The following is a 16,546-nucleotide window of genomic DNA, read 5'->3' as shown; positions in this document are numbered from 1 at the left end:
TCCCCAATTGGATTTGCTCCGTTGTAAAAATAGGAACTTTTCCGTGCAAATGACACTGTTCTAACAAAGGAAAACAAATGCAGCTTTACCCCTCTAATCAGCAGGCTGCATTTAGCACCAGAAACACCACACAAAAATAGCACTTCTTAAAAAGCACTGCTAAAATGGGACTGAGGAACTGAGCAGTGCCTTGGCCTTGGGAAGCACCAGGGTCCTGCAGGAGATCCTGGGGGGAAACACAGCAATTCCTCCCTGCTGCATTTTTATTGCAAAAAAACCCTGCAGTGACCAGCCCTGCACACCAGCCCGTTCCATTGTGAAAAATGTGAAAACACAACAATTCCTCCCTGCTGAATTTCTATTGCAAAAAAACCCTGCAGTGACCAGCCCTGCACACCAGCCCGTTCCATTGTGAAAAATGGGTATTTTATGGTTGGCTTTTCACAGATATTCAAATGAATATTATATGTGTTGTGTTAGAAAGTGATGCTGTATTAATGATCTTAAGTAATGTGTTAAATATAGTTTTAACAAGATGTTAAAATAGAAACTATGCTATGTGAGATACTTTTTCTAAACGAAGGACTCACAGTGAGACAGCAGCCACAGGACACCTGAATCTTTCAGAGAAAGAGAATTTATTGCTCTCTTATCAGAAGTAATGAACTTCATCCCACCTGGCTCAGCCCTGGAGACCCCGTCAGGATTCAGAGGAAGAAGCTGACACTGCCCAGACACAATCCTGTGTTTGGATGGAATTTATGCATCATGTATGAGGTGCATGAATATGCAACAGGCTGTTGCTTTTAAGGGCTAATCCTTGGTTAACATGGCTCCTTTTCAGCCTTATTTTGCCCAGAAAGAGGCTGGGTCTGTTCTGCCGATGCCTGCAATGCAATCAGCCAGACTGGCTCCCACAAACGCCCTCCAAAGCTTTTCCTTCTCGCCACGCACAAAGAGCAGCAAACAGCATCGGCCGTTGCCATGGCAACACCGCGCCCCAGCAGGTGAAAAATCACCCGTGGCACTGGGAAAGGATGGAATGTACTGAACCTGAGCATAAAATCCACCCGTGGCACTGGGAAAGGATGGAATGCACCAAGCCTGAGCATAAAATCCACCCTGGCACTGGGAAAGGATGGAATGCACCGAACCTGAGCATCAAATCCACCCGTGGCACTGGGAAAGGATGGAATGCACCGAACCTGAGCATAAAATCCACCCTGGCACTGGGAAAGGATGGAATGCACCGAACCTGAGCATAACACCAACCTTGGCTCAGCAAGCTCCGTGCTCTCCCCAGGACTGGCAGATCCTCCAGTGAGAAATGCAGAGATGCAAATGGTAAAACCCTCCTGTGAACTCTGGTACATCAGTAATTCCTCAGCGGTCTCAGAGTCATTGTATCAGGCAGAAACTTCTATCAATATATTGCATGAGTTTGGAAATCTCTATGAAAAGTTAAGCCAAATTTTTAGAAGTTATGAGTGACTTGAAAACAGAAGATAATTTTTCATTTCAAGACAGACACGAGAAAAATGTGCTGAATAATTTTAAGGATTAGGTGCCAGAAGCATCATTCAAAAACAGCTCTTCATGCTCCAGAAACTCTGTTTTCAGAACAGATAACATTACAGCCTTCAAGTCAGACTGCTCAACCCATTTTTCACCTTGTGCTGAGCCAAGGGGGTACACAGAAACACTGAAGAAATTTATGAGAAAAGCAAAGTATTCTGGACTCTGCAAAACACCAAGCACAAAGAATCCCTTAAATTCTCTATTCCAAATTGCTGCTCATCACAACTGAACAAGAACCACTGTACTTGACTGAAATAAAGCTCAGGTGTCACCTCTGCACAGCAACCCCCAGAGCCATCCCAGACAACCCAGCACCACCTCTGGCTCTCCCAACCACCAGGTAACCCCAAACCCACGGTGGAAAATCTGTCCATGAAGAAAGAATGGATCCCTCACAAGGTAATTGTAATTCTCTGTGCAAAGCAAAACCTTGGGGAAGGTTTTAAACTACACAAAAAACTTCCAGCACCTCAGACACTCGAGTCCAGATACTGCCAACTGTAGTTCTACCTATTATGAATTTCATTAACATATATTTTCTATTCCTATTGAAATAATTTTCCATTGTTGCTTATGTTTTCTCATGATATATTTATTTATTCCAAGGAATGCTGAGAGACCTTCAGTCCTCAAGCAAACTAATTAGTTTTAATAAAGCCAGAAGAAATTAGTTTGGGTTAAAAATTAACAGATAACAAGTTTAAGAGATGCTTCTGGTTCTCAGTGAGCTGAGACAGAAGGTTAATCAAAGGGATTATCAGTTTATCTCCCATTACGAACAAAGATTTTGCAATTAGGCAACATCTACATGAAGAAATCACCGAGTTATGTGTTCATAGGATGGCTATCAGAGAAGCTCAGGAAAAACAACCTGGCAATAAGGATGGCAAGGAAATTACTGCACACCCTTCTCCTCTGGAGAACGAGATGGAATCTCCCAGCCCGACACTGAAATGGAACCGAGCTCCCCAAATCTCCCCGATCAGCAAAAGGAGGGATGAGAGTGGAAATTAGAGATAGCCCCAGATGGCCGCACATTTATGAACTTTTCTAGAACACAAATTTCTCCTGATTGATTCTTTTCCCCAGCTATCAGCTGAGGAATGACCCCTGCCTGCAGAGGAGGCTCCAGCAGAGCCCTGCTCCAGTGACAAACATCCCATGAAATGGGGAAACAGCCCAGGAAAGGCTGGGATTGCTCCTGAATATCCCAGATTCAGTGCCAGGGGTGCTGCTCCAAGCGTTCTGATGTAAATGTGCAAAATCTCCTGTAAACGTGCAAAACCTGCTGTAAGTGTGCAAATCCCTCTGTAAATGTGCCAAACCTGCTCCAAGTGTGCAAAACCTGCTGCAATTATCTCAAACCTGCTGCAAGTGTGCAAAACCTGATAGAAATGTGCCAAACTGTTCTAATCTTCACTGCAGTGTTGTTCTTGCCTCTCTGCTGGGGCTCTTCTCCATTCTCTGCCACACACTCCTTCATGTCTTCTCAGGGGCTCTTCCTGGGCTCTTGACCCACCCCTATTTATTTCAGTTACCTTCACGAGCTACAGCTGCTGCCCAACTAAGGACCCTGCAGCTGCAGCTCGTTTGGAGCAACTCGGACCCACACAGATCCCACAATACAACATATATTCAGGCCCCCACATTTCCCCCCTTTTCTTTTAACAATTATACAATTACAATACACATACAGTTCCAGCTCTCAGGCTGCCACAGCTCTCGGCTGTCTTTAGATACACACATAGAATATATACATATCCCTATACAGTCCCAGCTCTCTGGCTGCCACAGCTCTCGGCTGTCTTTAGATGTTCCAAGGCTCTTTTCTTTAAAGGCCATATTCTTCCAGCTTTCTGCTGCTACAGCTCCTTAATTCAAAGGCCATATTCTATTCTGCAGTCCCAGCTCTCAGGCTGCCACAGCTCTCAGCTGTCCGGGGGATTCCATACCTTCTTTCAATGTTTGGTTGCAGTGTTCTTCATCACATGGGGTCACCAGTTGTTGTAATCTTCGCTGCAGCATTGTTCTTCCCTCTCTGCTGGGGCTCGTCTCCTTTCTCTGCAGCACAGTCCTTTCTATCTTCTCAGGGGCTCCTCTTGGGCTCTTGACCCACCCCTATTTATCTCAGTTACCTTCACGAGCTACAGCTGCTGCCCAACTAAGGACCCTGCAGCTGCAGCTCGTTTGGAGCAACTCAGAACCACTCAGACCTTACAATACAACATATATTCAGGCCCCCACATTTCCCCCCTTTTCTTTTAACAATTATACAAAGTCCCAGCTCTCTGGCTGATATTCCAAAGTCCCAGCTCTCAGGCTGCCACAGCTCTCGGCTGTCCGGGGGATTCCATACCTTCTTTCAATGTTTGGTTGCAGTGTTCTTCATCACGTCGGGGTCACCAGTTGTTCTAATCTTCGCTGCAGTGTTGTTATGGCCTCTCTGCTGGGGCTCTTCTCCATTCTCTGCCACACACTCCTTCATGTCTTCTCAGGGGCTCCTCCTGGGCTCTTGACCCACCCCTATTTATCTCAGTTACCTTCATGAGCTACAGCTGCTGCCCAACTAAGGACCCTGCAGCTGCAGCTCGTTTGGAGCAACTCGGACCCACACAGATCCCACAATACAACATATATTCAGGCCCCCACACCAAACCTGCTCCAAGTGTGCAAAATCTGCTGCAATTATCGCAAACCTGCTGCAAGTGTGCAAAACCTGATAGAAATGTGCCAGACCTGCTGCAAATATGCAAAACCTGGTGCAGATGTGCCAAACTTGCTGCAAATGTGCAAAACCCTCTGTAAATGCGCCAAACCTGCTGCAAGTGTGCCAACCTGCTGTAAATGAGCAAAATCTGATGTAAATATGCAAATCCCTCTGTAAATGCGCCAAACCTGCTGCAAGTGTGCCAGCCTGCTGCAGAAGTGCCAACCCTGCTGGCACCTGCCCTGGGAGCCCCTGAACAAAAGCAGCAATCCTGCAGTGAACACATCACAGCAAACCCAACCCTGTCTGTGCCTCCCTGGGATGCTCTGAGAGCCCCCAGCCCTGAATCTCCTCCAGCACAGCAGCATGAGAGGGTTTGATTCTCTCCCAAATCTGTGCATCCCTCATTAGCCATCCTCTCCCTCCATCAGTGCCTTGCTGTTGTTCGATTTTCCGAGCTCCCAGCAAATTAACACAAATTGAATTCCACAGAAAAGTTGTTGCAGGCTCTCTCCCCCACGCCTGATTTAATCCCATTTTCTTCTCCCTCAATTTACGCTACGTTTAATGGTGAAAATGATTCCTAAGATTGATTTCTGATGATAATACTTATCACAGTTCAGAGGATTATTCTTCCTGTCTATTTTTAGCCAATTCTCAAAGAAAAGATTTGCTCTGGAACAACTTGTGAAGGCCAAAAGTGATATTTAAACAAAAGATAATTTCTTTTCCCTTTTGCCTCCCCCTTAAAGCAGCGCACCCAGCCTGTGGCAGGAGACACAAAGGCCTGACTTATTTCCTCCTGTCATAAATAATGCCAGCAAATGGGGGAGAATGGACAGAAGAATGAGAAACAAAACGGTGTTATTCATTTAGATGTATAATTATTATAATTAGATATATATTATTGAATATTATTATATATAATGTATAAATTATAATATTTAAAGTATATATATAATATAAATTATATAAAATTATAATAATATAAAAATAAGCATATATATGCATTTATATAACCATATATAAATGATAATAATACAAGATGTATTATTATCATTATTATAATTAGATGTATAATAAACTATTTTCTTTATGGACAAACCTACAAGTAAAGACATTCTTCTACAGTTTTCAACTGCTCTGAAATTCTTTTAAGAAAACAAAAGTATCATTTATTGGTGCTGTGCCATGAATATAACCTGTTTTTAACAAAATATTTTCCGTATAAAATTATCTCTTTTTAAAGCCCTATGGTTGAAATTGTTTGAAGTCTGATGGGAGATTATCTGCTTAATCCATTTCTCTCACTTGGGCATTCCAGATTTCATGCAGCTGTGCAAAGTCAGTTCTGCTGACAGACCTGTGGGGCTCCTCACCAAGCAGAACAGGAGTCAGGAGAAAATAAAATATACAGCCTGAGGGTGGTTAAAAAGGGAAAGTGCAGAGAAATGGGGCAGGGCAGAAATGCGGAGTTACAGCCGAGTTACAGCTGTCACTGCTGCTGCTGCACTGCTGCAGGGTCCCTGCTCCATCCTGCACCTTCTGCTGGGGGGGAGCAGCCCAGGGAGCCTTGGGGGGTGCATTTCCTGCAGGGGCTGCATTTCCTGCAAAGGTAAGCCTCTTATCTGCATTTCCTGCAGAGGTAACCTTGGGAGCTGCATTTCCTGCAGAGGGCAGCCTGTTCTGTGCATTTCCTGCAGAGAGCAGCCTGTTCTGTGCATTTCCTGCGGGGGGAATCCTGTTCTGTGCATTTCCTGCAGCGGGCAGCCTGTTCTGTGCATTTCCTAGAGCGGGCAGCCTGTTCTGTGCATTCCCTGCAGCGGGCAGCCTGTTCTGTGCATTTCCTGCAGAGGGCAGCCTGTTCTGTGCATTCCCTGCAGCGGGCAGCCTGTTCTGTGCATTCCCTGCAGCGGGCAGCCTGTTGTGTGCATTTCCTGCAGCTCAGGTCCTGCTCCATCCCTGCCCTGGCTGAGGAGCCTCAGGCCCTGCATCAGAGGATGCTGCACTGCCCAGAGACACGGAACTCCTGCCAGCCCCTCTTGGGCTCGTGCCTGGCCCAGAAGCTCAGTCTGAGCCTTTCCTTCTGCTTGCAGCACAGCTCAGCATGACTCAGTGCTGCTGCTGCCCTGAACGGGCTCGGAGCCCATAATTACCCAAATGAGCTCCTTCCCTTCATTATTTCTCTGTGTGGCTCCCTGAGCCCAGGCTGAGCCCCAGGGGCAGGCACAGCAGCTGCCCCAAAGCGCCCCAGAAAAGGGGTCTGGAGCCTCAGCTCTGCCCTGGAAATCCTGTCCTGCTCCCCCACAGCCTGCAAGGAAACCCAAGCCCTGAACACTTTCTGTCTGCCAGATTGTCAAATGGCATCATTTCTTCTTATGTGTAAAATGCGTGCTGGAAGTTGCTCAAATGCCAAAACTTGTCTGATCCTGCTACTGTGTAGTAGAGAATAATTTCTAAATTTAGGAGGTAATTGCTTTGCTGTCCAGTGAAACGTACACTAAAAAAATGATTTCCTCTAGGCAAGTCCTCATTTCAAACACCAACTCAGACTGCAGTGACACAAGCACTAAACCCCTGGGAAAGGGAAGCTGTGCAATTCCATTGTTGCTGTTTTCTGTTCCCTGGCTGTTCCACAACACAATCCAAACAACAGCAGCAGCGCTCAGATGTCATCCAGCACACCCTTACAAAGTGCTTGGCAAATAAAACCACGCCGTTCTCCTGGGTAATGTTTCTTTTTGTGGAGGATCCCGACTCCCCCAGCTGTGTTTTGTTGGAATTCTGAACAAGAAGCTGGCATTTCCAACGCTTTGTGCAGATGAAAGGAAGGCAAGGTTCTGGTTTCAGGAGGCACAGCCTGCCTGGCACTGATGCCCTGGAGCAGCTCCTGCCAGCCTGGACCTTGGGGGCACCAGGACTTTGATTCCAGGAATGTCAGAGGAATGAATTCCCAGCCCCTAAAACCTGACAGAGGCTGGGGAGAGCAGCTGTCACAGACATCTTCTATGGAAAATCCTTCCCTTAGGGTTTTCCCTCCTGAGAAGCTGGGAGGCCTCAGGAACAAAATGCAAACAATGATTATCTGCTGCTGTGGAATGCAACAGGGCCATCTGGGATTGGCCCATGTTGGTTATTTCTAATTAATGGCCAATCACAGTCAGCTGGCTCAGACTCTGAGACACAAACGTTTTTTATCATTCCTTTCTATTCTTAGCTTAGCTAGCCTTGTGATGAAACCTTTTCTTCTATTCCTTTAGCATAGTTTTAATATAATATATATGATAAAATAATAAATCAGCCATCTGTAACATGGAGCCAGATCCTCGTCTCTTCCCTCATCCTCAGATCCTGTGAACACGGTCACAAACAGCCAAGCTGACACCAGAGCAGTTTGGTACCAGCTGCAATGACTCCTGTGCCAGCCCACAGGTGGGTCTGAACCCCAAATCCCCATCCAGGTAACTGGCACCTGCAGGCACTCCTGTGCCAGCCCACAGGTGGGTCTGAGCCCCAAATCCCCATCCAGGTAACTGGCACCTGCAGGCACTCCCCATGAGCAGCTCTGAGCCTCTCACAGGTCTGACACCCCATGAACTGCTGTGGATTAAACATTCAGTGCCAGACACGTTTAAATTGGGATTTCACAGCTCTTCCAGCTCAGCCCGATGCTGACAGGGGAGGGAAGGGCAAACCAGAATCCCAAACTCGCCATCAGTGTTTGTCAGGGCTCAGAAAGGATCAGGGGCAGCCCAGGGTGAGGCTGCACAGAGCAGGCTGTGCATGGGACTCACAGAGCAAATAAAGGAAACCAGAGGCTGCCCCCAGCCCCAGAGCGCCTCAGCACCCCTGGAACTTCAGCACAATTCCTGAATGAGCGCATCCAGCAGGAAGCCACTCAAACCTGGCCAACACAGACTCTCCAGAGCCTCTGCCCATTCTCCCCAGCCACCCACTGGTGTTGCCCTCCCCACAGGCAGAGATTCCCCACTCACACTCCAGGGGCTGCCTGGCTTTAAAGCTAATTACATGGAAATTGCTAAAAATGCTGCTGCATGGGAGGAGTGCAGCCCTCTTCGTTCTATAGGCAGGGACACAGTCCCATTTCAGGGGAATTGTTGCAGAATCTGAATAGCTGGGATCTTACACAGGGCATGGCCCAGCTCTCTGCCAATCTAAACTGGTCCGTGTGGCAAGGAAATGCTCTCACAGGGCTGGAATCTGAGAAACAGAACTGAAATTAAAATCCAAAAAGCCCCCAAACCTCCCAAACCCTCCTACTGATACAGCAGTCAGCCTATAAAAATTATATTACTTTTAACACACTTTTAAATTGCTTTTAATTATTACCATTTACGCTGCCCTGGAAATGATAAAGTGCCTCAGCTGAAGTCAGGGATAAATTTTTAATAACGTTGGGAAGCAAAGCAGCAATCTCAGAGTGGAGTTCAAACCTACCCAAAATCACCTGTGAGTGTGCTCAGAGCATGTGAAGGAGGGCCAGGCTCCTGTGGGGGCTCTGCAGGGCTGGGATGTCCCTGGAGGCACCAGGAACTGCTCTGCACACAGAAATAGCACAGAAACGCTCGCTTCTGTCTGCAAGGAGAATTAGCAGCATTTGGCCTTAAAAAGGAGCCAGACTCACAGCTGTCAAATGCTCTGGTCCTCAAGGAAATGGAACAAATGTGGAAGGAAGATGGGAAAACTGAATTTGGTTCAGAACCACGGCTGGAGAATGAGCAAGGCAGGTTCCAGTCTCCTCCTGGCCCTCGGGAAGCGAAGCTGCACCCAGCACCTCCTGCTCCAATGCAAACAGTGAAACCTCAGGGGACAGCAAATGCCCAGCTCCATCCCCACAGGACGTGCTCTGCCAAAACTCACTGCTGAGCTGCAAGGCTGGGCCAGAAGGGGTTCATTACAGGAATGAAAAATGCCCAGAATAAATACATTTTCTCATTATTGTTACTTTTCTTATATCTAGGGCTTTTAACAATTTTTCTACATTGACTTCAGATCAAACTATTGTCAAATTTGCAAACTACACAACTCCAGATTTGCAAACTACACAGCATTTTATGGAGAAAACTAGGAGCAGATTCTCTTATGAATACATTTTGGTCAGTCTTTGTCTCTGACTTACTCCCAGCTTCACAACCTTGGTTGACATCTCAGAGTCTGACAGGAGCAGGGCTGATTCCAGCTAAATGAAATTACAGGTATTAATTAATGGCTGATGCTTGTTTGCCAGCTCCTGCAAGCAGAAGGGTGGATGGAAATGTATTTACAGCAGAATTTAATTACCCATTTCCAAGGCACTGGCCTCCTGGCAAAAGCCTCCCAGTGCAGTGCAGAACAGGACTTGGATTAAGAATTAATTTACTGTCAGGAGTGATCTGCAATTTAACAGCTTAATCGAGTTTGCTGTGAAATTGGTCAGGAGCTCTGGAGCCTGAGCTGCCCCAGAGCTGCTGCAGCCAGGCAGGGTCAGCATCCATCAATCAGTCAGGAACCAGAGCCTGGCTCAGGATCTACAGCTAAACCAGACCTGGGTCAGCAAACCAGCAAACCAGACCTGATCCGTGAATCAGCTCAGCCAGCAAACCCTGAGCCTGGCTCAGGATCTACAGCTAAACCAACAAACCCAGAGCACCTCCTGTGACCGGGCAGGGTCAGGATCCACAAATCAGCCAGGAAACAGAGCCTGGCTCAGGATCTATAGCTAAACCATCAAACCAGAGCCTGGCTCAGGATCCACAGCTCATCCAGCAAACCCAGAGAACCTCCTGTGACCAGGCAAGGTCAGCATCCCCAGGTCAGCATCCCCAGGTCAGCCACCAAACCGGAGCTTGGCTCAGCATCTATAACTCAGCCAGCAAACCAGAGCCTCTCCCATGACCAGGAGCTGCCCAGGATCCATAATTCATCCAGAAACCAGAGCCTGGCTCAGGATCCAAACCCACCCACAAGCCCTGACCCTCTCTGTGACAGGAGCTGCTCAGGAAGCCTCTCTGCCATGGAGTTCCTCTGTGCTGGACTCCTGTCAGCACCACACAGTGCCAGGCTGGATTCCCTCCATGAATTCCCTTCAGCACCACACAGTGCCAGGCTCAGCTGTCCCCTCCCTGCACCCAGAGCAGTTCTCCCCCAATCCATCCCCTTCCATCCCCTGCCCAGGGGGGCTCTGGGGAGCAGCAGCAGCAGAGCCACCCCCAGCTCCAGTGGGAGGCCAGGCTGCAGCCCTCGAAATGCCAAGGCACCAAAAAAGCCTGCCTGTCCCAATTTCCTCCTGTTATTTTGGTACGCTTCGGGAAAAAACCCAACAACACGTAACTCATTAATTATAACCTTTCAAAAGCATTCTCCTTCCCCCCCAAACTGCTAAAATTTAGCAGAGCTGCAGCCAAAGTTCTAACAGAGCTAATTTTAGCTTTTGTCATGCACAGAACATCATGAAGTAGGTCTCATCCTTCCATTAATGCAAATGGATTGGAGCAGTCGGTGCAGGAACTTCCAGAGGTGCTGATCAGTGTTCCTGGTGTGTGCAGCTGTGTAGCTACAGCTGATCTAAACACCAGCATTCTGCATGACTTACCTTGTCAGCTCCACACTCCTCACAAAAGGACTTTATTCTTTTTTTTTTAGCCCAACATTTGTCAGTGGAGCACCTCCAGCATTTGGAATGTGTGCTGGGATCCCCAGGCAGAGATGCAAGTATAAAACATGCATGAGTGCTAAGCAGGGATGGGGCAGCAATTTGTGAACATCAGCACACTCCAGTGTTCTGTTCACACTCCAGAATTTGCTGGTTGTATCTGATCAGAAGGGACAGCTCACAAATGCAGGTTTAAACATCGTTCTGGCACCCAACATGCTTTTCCCCCAGCACACCTTTTATCCCTGATGAGCATCACCAGGCCATGGGCTCACCACAGCCCCTAAAATCCATTTCACAGGGGGATTTAAACAGGAGTCAAGCTGTCCCCTCAGTAATTTGTAAATTCAGTCTCAAGCCAAACCACAAACCTGTCACATAACACAGCTCTGAGTTCAGCAGCCACACCTGAAGGATTTTGTATGGGGTTTAAGATTTACAATTTTCAGTTTCATCTGAATACTCTGCCTCCAAGCACTGTACTGGACAAGAAGCCTTGCAAGGTTCTGCAGTCTGACTCATTAGGACAAAAGTTAATTAAATCACATTACATTCCCTCCTCAGACATACTATTCCATCTTAAAGATGATTAAACAAGAGACAAATGTAATTAGGACAGGAAAAAGTATAAGCCAAAACATTAATGTTATCGTGTGCTTGAGGAAAATGGAGCAATAAATCACCTTGCTGCCTTTGTTTGGCACTAACTGATAACACACAGAGCCCTGACCTTGCTGTCTGATACCAAATCACACTGGTGGGGCAGCGGGGAGGGAGCTGGGCTGTGGCAGCAGATATTGCATTTAGAGAGGGAACATCTGAGCCTGGATTGTGGAGATGGAGCCTTCCAGAGAGGAATCAGTGGCAGCAGATATTGCATTTAGAGAGAGGGGGAATATCTGAGCCTGGATTGTGGAGATGGAGCCTTCCCGAGAGGAATCAGTGGCAGCAGAAATTCCAGGTAGAGAAGGAACATCTGAGCCTGACTGGTGCAGGTAGAGCCTTCCACAGAGCATCAGTGGCAGCAGATATTGCAGTTAGAACAGAGAACATCCCAGCCTGACTTATGGAGATGGAGCCCTCCAGAGAGGAATCAGTGGTACCAGATATTCCATTTAGACCAGAGAACATCCCAGCCTGGCTCATGGAGATGGAGCCTCCACAGAGCCCCCAGCACAGCCCCGGGTGGTGAAACCCAGGCTGAGCCCCCACCACCATCCAGGCTGTGCCAAACTGCTCAGCTGGCCCTGAGAGAGCCCCAGCTCTGCGCCAGGAGAGCTCCATGGAAGGGGCAGAGCCCTGGACGTGCCCTGCTCCTGCTGGGCAGGGGTGTGCAAAGGGGATGGGCGACCCAGGGTGGGTGTCTGTCACCCCAGGGTGGGTGTCTGTGACCCCAGGGTGCCCAGGGTGGGTGGGATGCCCCCTCCCCAGGCTGGGATTCCAGAGGACACCCTGGGATGCACAGAAACCCCTTCTGCCTCCTGAAGGCACAAGTCCCTGGTGTGGAGGAACAGGCAGTGAATCCCCAGTGACTCCAGGTGTGCCCAGGTGGTTTTGTGGGCCTGGGTCTGCAGAGAGCCCCTCCCGTCCCTTCCTGCTCGGGCAATCTGACCCTGCAGGAAACACTGACTCCCCCTTTCCACCCAACCTCAGCATTCAGCTCACATCACTGCTGGGTAATTATTCCTTTCAGGAGCAGAGATGCAAAGGAGGCATTAACAGCCGTTCCAAATATCACATTTGTGCACTTTTCCCTTGTCACATTAAATATAATTACTTCTGATGCAATCAAACTCATACCCTTCACACGGATAAATCCAGCACCAAATTTAGAACCCCAAGCTTCAAACACCAGGCTCTTAAAGCAAAGCTTTAAGCCTTTACTTTCAGCTCAGTGAGGTACAGAGAACAGTGAGAACATAAGGTCCAAAAATGGTGGTTCTAAATGAAATTTCTTTAAATTATTCTGTTAGTTACTGGTGGCAAAGGGCTTTGAAGATCAAAGGTGGGACATGAACTCCATCTGATAGCTCAGCAGCAGGAGATGGGACCCAGCTAACTGACCAAGCCTTCCAGAAGGTTCCTCTCTAAACTGAAAATCAGAGCATGTGCAAACACCCAGAGATGCAAACAGAAATTCGCTGCTGCTACCCAGAGTCAGGATGGGTGCCCCAAGCCACACTGGGATGTGCTGCAATGTCACAGACATATTTTAGGGAAAATCCTTTCCTTAGGATTTTTATTCCTGAGAAGCTGGGAGGCCTCAGGAACAAAATGCAAACATTGACTATCTGCTGCTGTGGAATGCAACAGGTGCATCTGGGATTGGCCCATGTGGTTGTTTCTAATTAATGGCCAATCACAGTCAGCTGGCTCAGACCATCTGGTCAGTCACAAGATTTGATTATCATTCTTTTCTATTCCTTTCATGCTTTCTGATGAAATCCTTTCTTCTATTCTTTTAGTAGAATTTTAATATATCATTTTCTCTTAATATAATATATATAATAAAATAACAAACCAGCCTTCTGAAACATAGAGTCAAGATTCTCTTCTCTCATCCTGGGAACCTCAAACACCACCACACTGGTCAGAGCCACAGGCTGTGCCCAGGCTCCTGCCCCTGCCATTCCTGCAACCAGAACTCAGCCCTGGAGTAGTTTCTGTCCCTTTTTTGGCCTTTACACCCCATTTCAGGCTGGGGCTGCCCCACAGGCACAGCTGGGTGTGCTCAGTGTGGGTGCAGGTTCAGAGCTCAGGGCAGAGCAAAGTGCAGCAGCCAGACCCTCCCAAACCCCCCAGACCCCAAACCCCCGAGCTGTGCACACCAAGCACACCCAAGCACACCCAGGGCTGCAGCCAAACCCTGCAGGGCAGCAGCTCCAGGGCTGGGGAGCAGGGCCAGACTTACTGAGAGCGGCCAGCGGGGGCTCTGGGGTCAGGGCGCTGACATGGGACTGCGGGCCGGGGTCTCTCCTAGAAGCCAGCTCTGATCAGAAGTTTCCTGGGGAGCCGAGGGCTGCAGGCAGGATGGAGCATCTCCAGACTGTGCAGGACAAAAGGAAAGCAGTCAGTTTGTTAGAGCTGCGTTTACAATTTCCCTGCCAGTACCCAGCATGTTTCACTGCCTGTGCAGTAAAGTCAGGGTTAATTACCATTGCATAGCCAAGCTGAATTAATTAATCCAGCCTTGCTGAATAAACATTTCTGTCATGGCAGGCCACAAGGCTGAAGTCCAACAAAAGCCCCAAAATGAGCCTGAAATTTGTGCTCAAACCCAGAGTGGAACGGAGGAGGGAGAGGATGAGAAGCATGAATCAGTTCTTCTTCCCAAGACTTTATTTTTTCCCCGGCATGGAGTTCTAAAAATACCTTTGGATGGTGTCCCTCCCCACCCAGAATGGCAAGGCACAGGAACTGCATCCTGTGTGCACCAGGAGCTAAATACCAGGGGCTGACAGATTGCACAGGGTAAGTAATGCCAGCTCTGCCACCCATCCCCACACACTGCCAGCTCTGCTACATAAATGCCTTTACTTACATCATGGCTGGTGTCTTCTTCATCAGCACAGAGCTAACCCACACCGGGGCTGTGCTGGGGGACAGGGAAATCACTCAGGAAGGGATGGGATGCACCCCAGGTCTGCTGGGACATGGCAATCAGGAGTGGATGCACCCAGATCTGGGGCCTGCAGCTCACATCCTTCATTATTCATGAGCTCCTGAGCAGATCCAGGGCTGCAGGGATGGAATTCAATGCCCTGAGCTGCCTGGTGACTCACTGAGGTGCCTGCTGGAGCACTCTGGGCACAGCCTTTGGCTATTCTGGGGAGCCACTCCATGCAGGGAGAGTTACCCAGCCTGGTTTGAGCCTGGCATCGTTTCCCAAAGCCACAAACAAATGCAGAAAAGCAGAGCCACACACAGGGGGGTTTGCTGCAGGGGCAGGGGGCTAAAAATGCAAGATCACAGTTGCAGCCTGTGTTCAAATAAAACACACGATCTGGAAATGCAAGTTCTCAGCTGCAGTTGAATTCCAGCCCAGGATCTGCAATCAAATGCAAGTTCACAGCTGCAGCCTGTGTTCCAGCCCAGGATCTGCAATCCAAGTGCTGTTCTGCAGTTATGACCACTCCTGAGGAGTTCCAGCCTTCCCCTGGGGCACTCTGAGTGTGAAACAGAAAGAGTTCCCTGCAAATGCCCAGCCCTGGTGCCTGCAGGGGCCCCATAAACGCAGGTAAAGTCCATAACCCCACCACTGCCACCCTGACAGAGCTGCCACGGGCAGGGCTCGGGTGACAGGGCACAGGAGGAGCTGACCTGCCCAGAGAGCCCCAGCACACACAGGCAGCAGAGCTTGCTGGAGAAATGGAAAGGCTTTCTAGGAAATGCCTGCAGAGCCGGGCTCTGCTGGGCTCAGCTCTGAGGAGCCACGTCCCTGGCAGGGCACCCTCATGTTGGTTTTCATATCCAGTAATTTGAAAGGTGCTGTTGCTGCCTTAGCTTGTATGGTCTCTAACTACACATCAGGAATAACTCAGCAACTGAATCCTGTATGGTCACTAACTATACATCAGGAATAACTCAGCAATTGAATCTTGTATGGTCTCTAACTATAAATCAGGAATAACTCTGCAATTGAATCTTGTATGATCTGTAACTGTACATCAGGAATAATTCAGCAATTGAATCTTGTATGGTCTCTAACTACACATCAGGAATAACTCACCAATTGAATCCTCTATGGTTTCTAACTGTACATCAGGAATAACTCAGCAATTACATCCTGTATGATCTCTATACATCAGGAATATTTCAGCAATTGAATCCTGTACGATCTCTAACTATAAATGAGAGATAACTCAGCACTGACTTTGCTCTAAGTGAGCAATGCCTGGTGATCACAGTGAGCAGCCAGGTTACAGAGCACACAAACATCCAATACTCAAAGTGCCAACAACTGCAAGTTATCCCTCTGCTGAAGCAATGCTTGAGCGCTGAGCTTGTCATGTAAGACACTTCAATAAATCCCACACAAAACACATTTCAATCTTTCCTCTTAAACTGAAGGGATTTTCCTGCCCTGCCTCTGCTTTTAACATGTGTTTTGCCTCTATCAATGTTCAGCATTAGTGAAATAATCAGCAATATTACAATGTGCAGTGCTTGTGCAGCTCTGCACTGTGTGGGTGTGTGCAGAGACACATTCAATACAGATACTAACATGGTATAGTTTATTTACTGTCTATAATTAATTTATTACAATTTATTTCTGTCCCAGTAAGTGTAAGTAGGTACCAATAAGATAAGCCTTGGATTAGGGGCACAGTTAATTTTTAGGTTAAAGATCACTGTTAATTTTAGGTTAAAGATCACTGTTAAATTTAGGCTGAAGATCCTCCAGACTCATCAGCTGCACTGTGGCAGGGCAGGACAATGGGGCAGAGATTCAGAGGAGGGAAATAAATGGTATCAGGCAGTACCCAGAGCACAGAAACTGTGCAGATCTGAGCCCTGCCCAGGGGGATCTGTCCCAGCAGCTCTCAGGGAGCTCATGGAAAGAGGAAAAGCCTCTTTTGCTGTCCTGCAAGGTCTCCAAGCAGGATGAG

The 16,546-nt window shown here is 48.0% G+C and overlaps 1 protein-coding gene across 16 annotated transcripts in view; it reads right to left on the bottom strand.

The window, feature by feature from the left end:
• RIMBP2 (RIMS binding protein 2) overlaps positions 1-16,546 on the bottom strand; it is a 70,055-nt gene that overhangs the window by 37,159 nt on the left and 16,350 nt on the right. For 14 of the 16 annotated variants that reach the window (XR_012583116.1, XM_074554573.1, XM_074554575.1 and 11 more), the window contains exon 2: positions 13,849-13,983. The exons of the other annotated variants lie outside the window; for them this stretch is intronic. The gene's annotated coding sequence lies outside the window, so the exon portion shown is untranslated. The remainder of the gene's footprint in view (positions 1-13,848; positions 13,984-16,546) is intronic. 16 annotated transcript variants of the gene reach the window in all.

The sequence above is a fragment of the Zonotrichia albicollis genome, chromosome 18 (assembly GCF_047830755.1).
Source record: "Zonotrichia albicollis isolate bZonAlb1 chromosome 18, bZonAlb1.hap1, whole genome shotgun sequence".
NCBI lineage: Eukaryota > Metazoa > Chordata > Aves > Passeriformes > Passerellidae > Zonotrichia > Zonotrichia albicollis.
The sequence above is the reverse complement of the archived record's forward strand: the minus strand, read 5'-3'. Positions and strand labels throughout refer to the sequence as shown.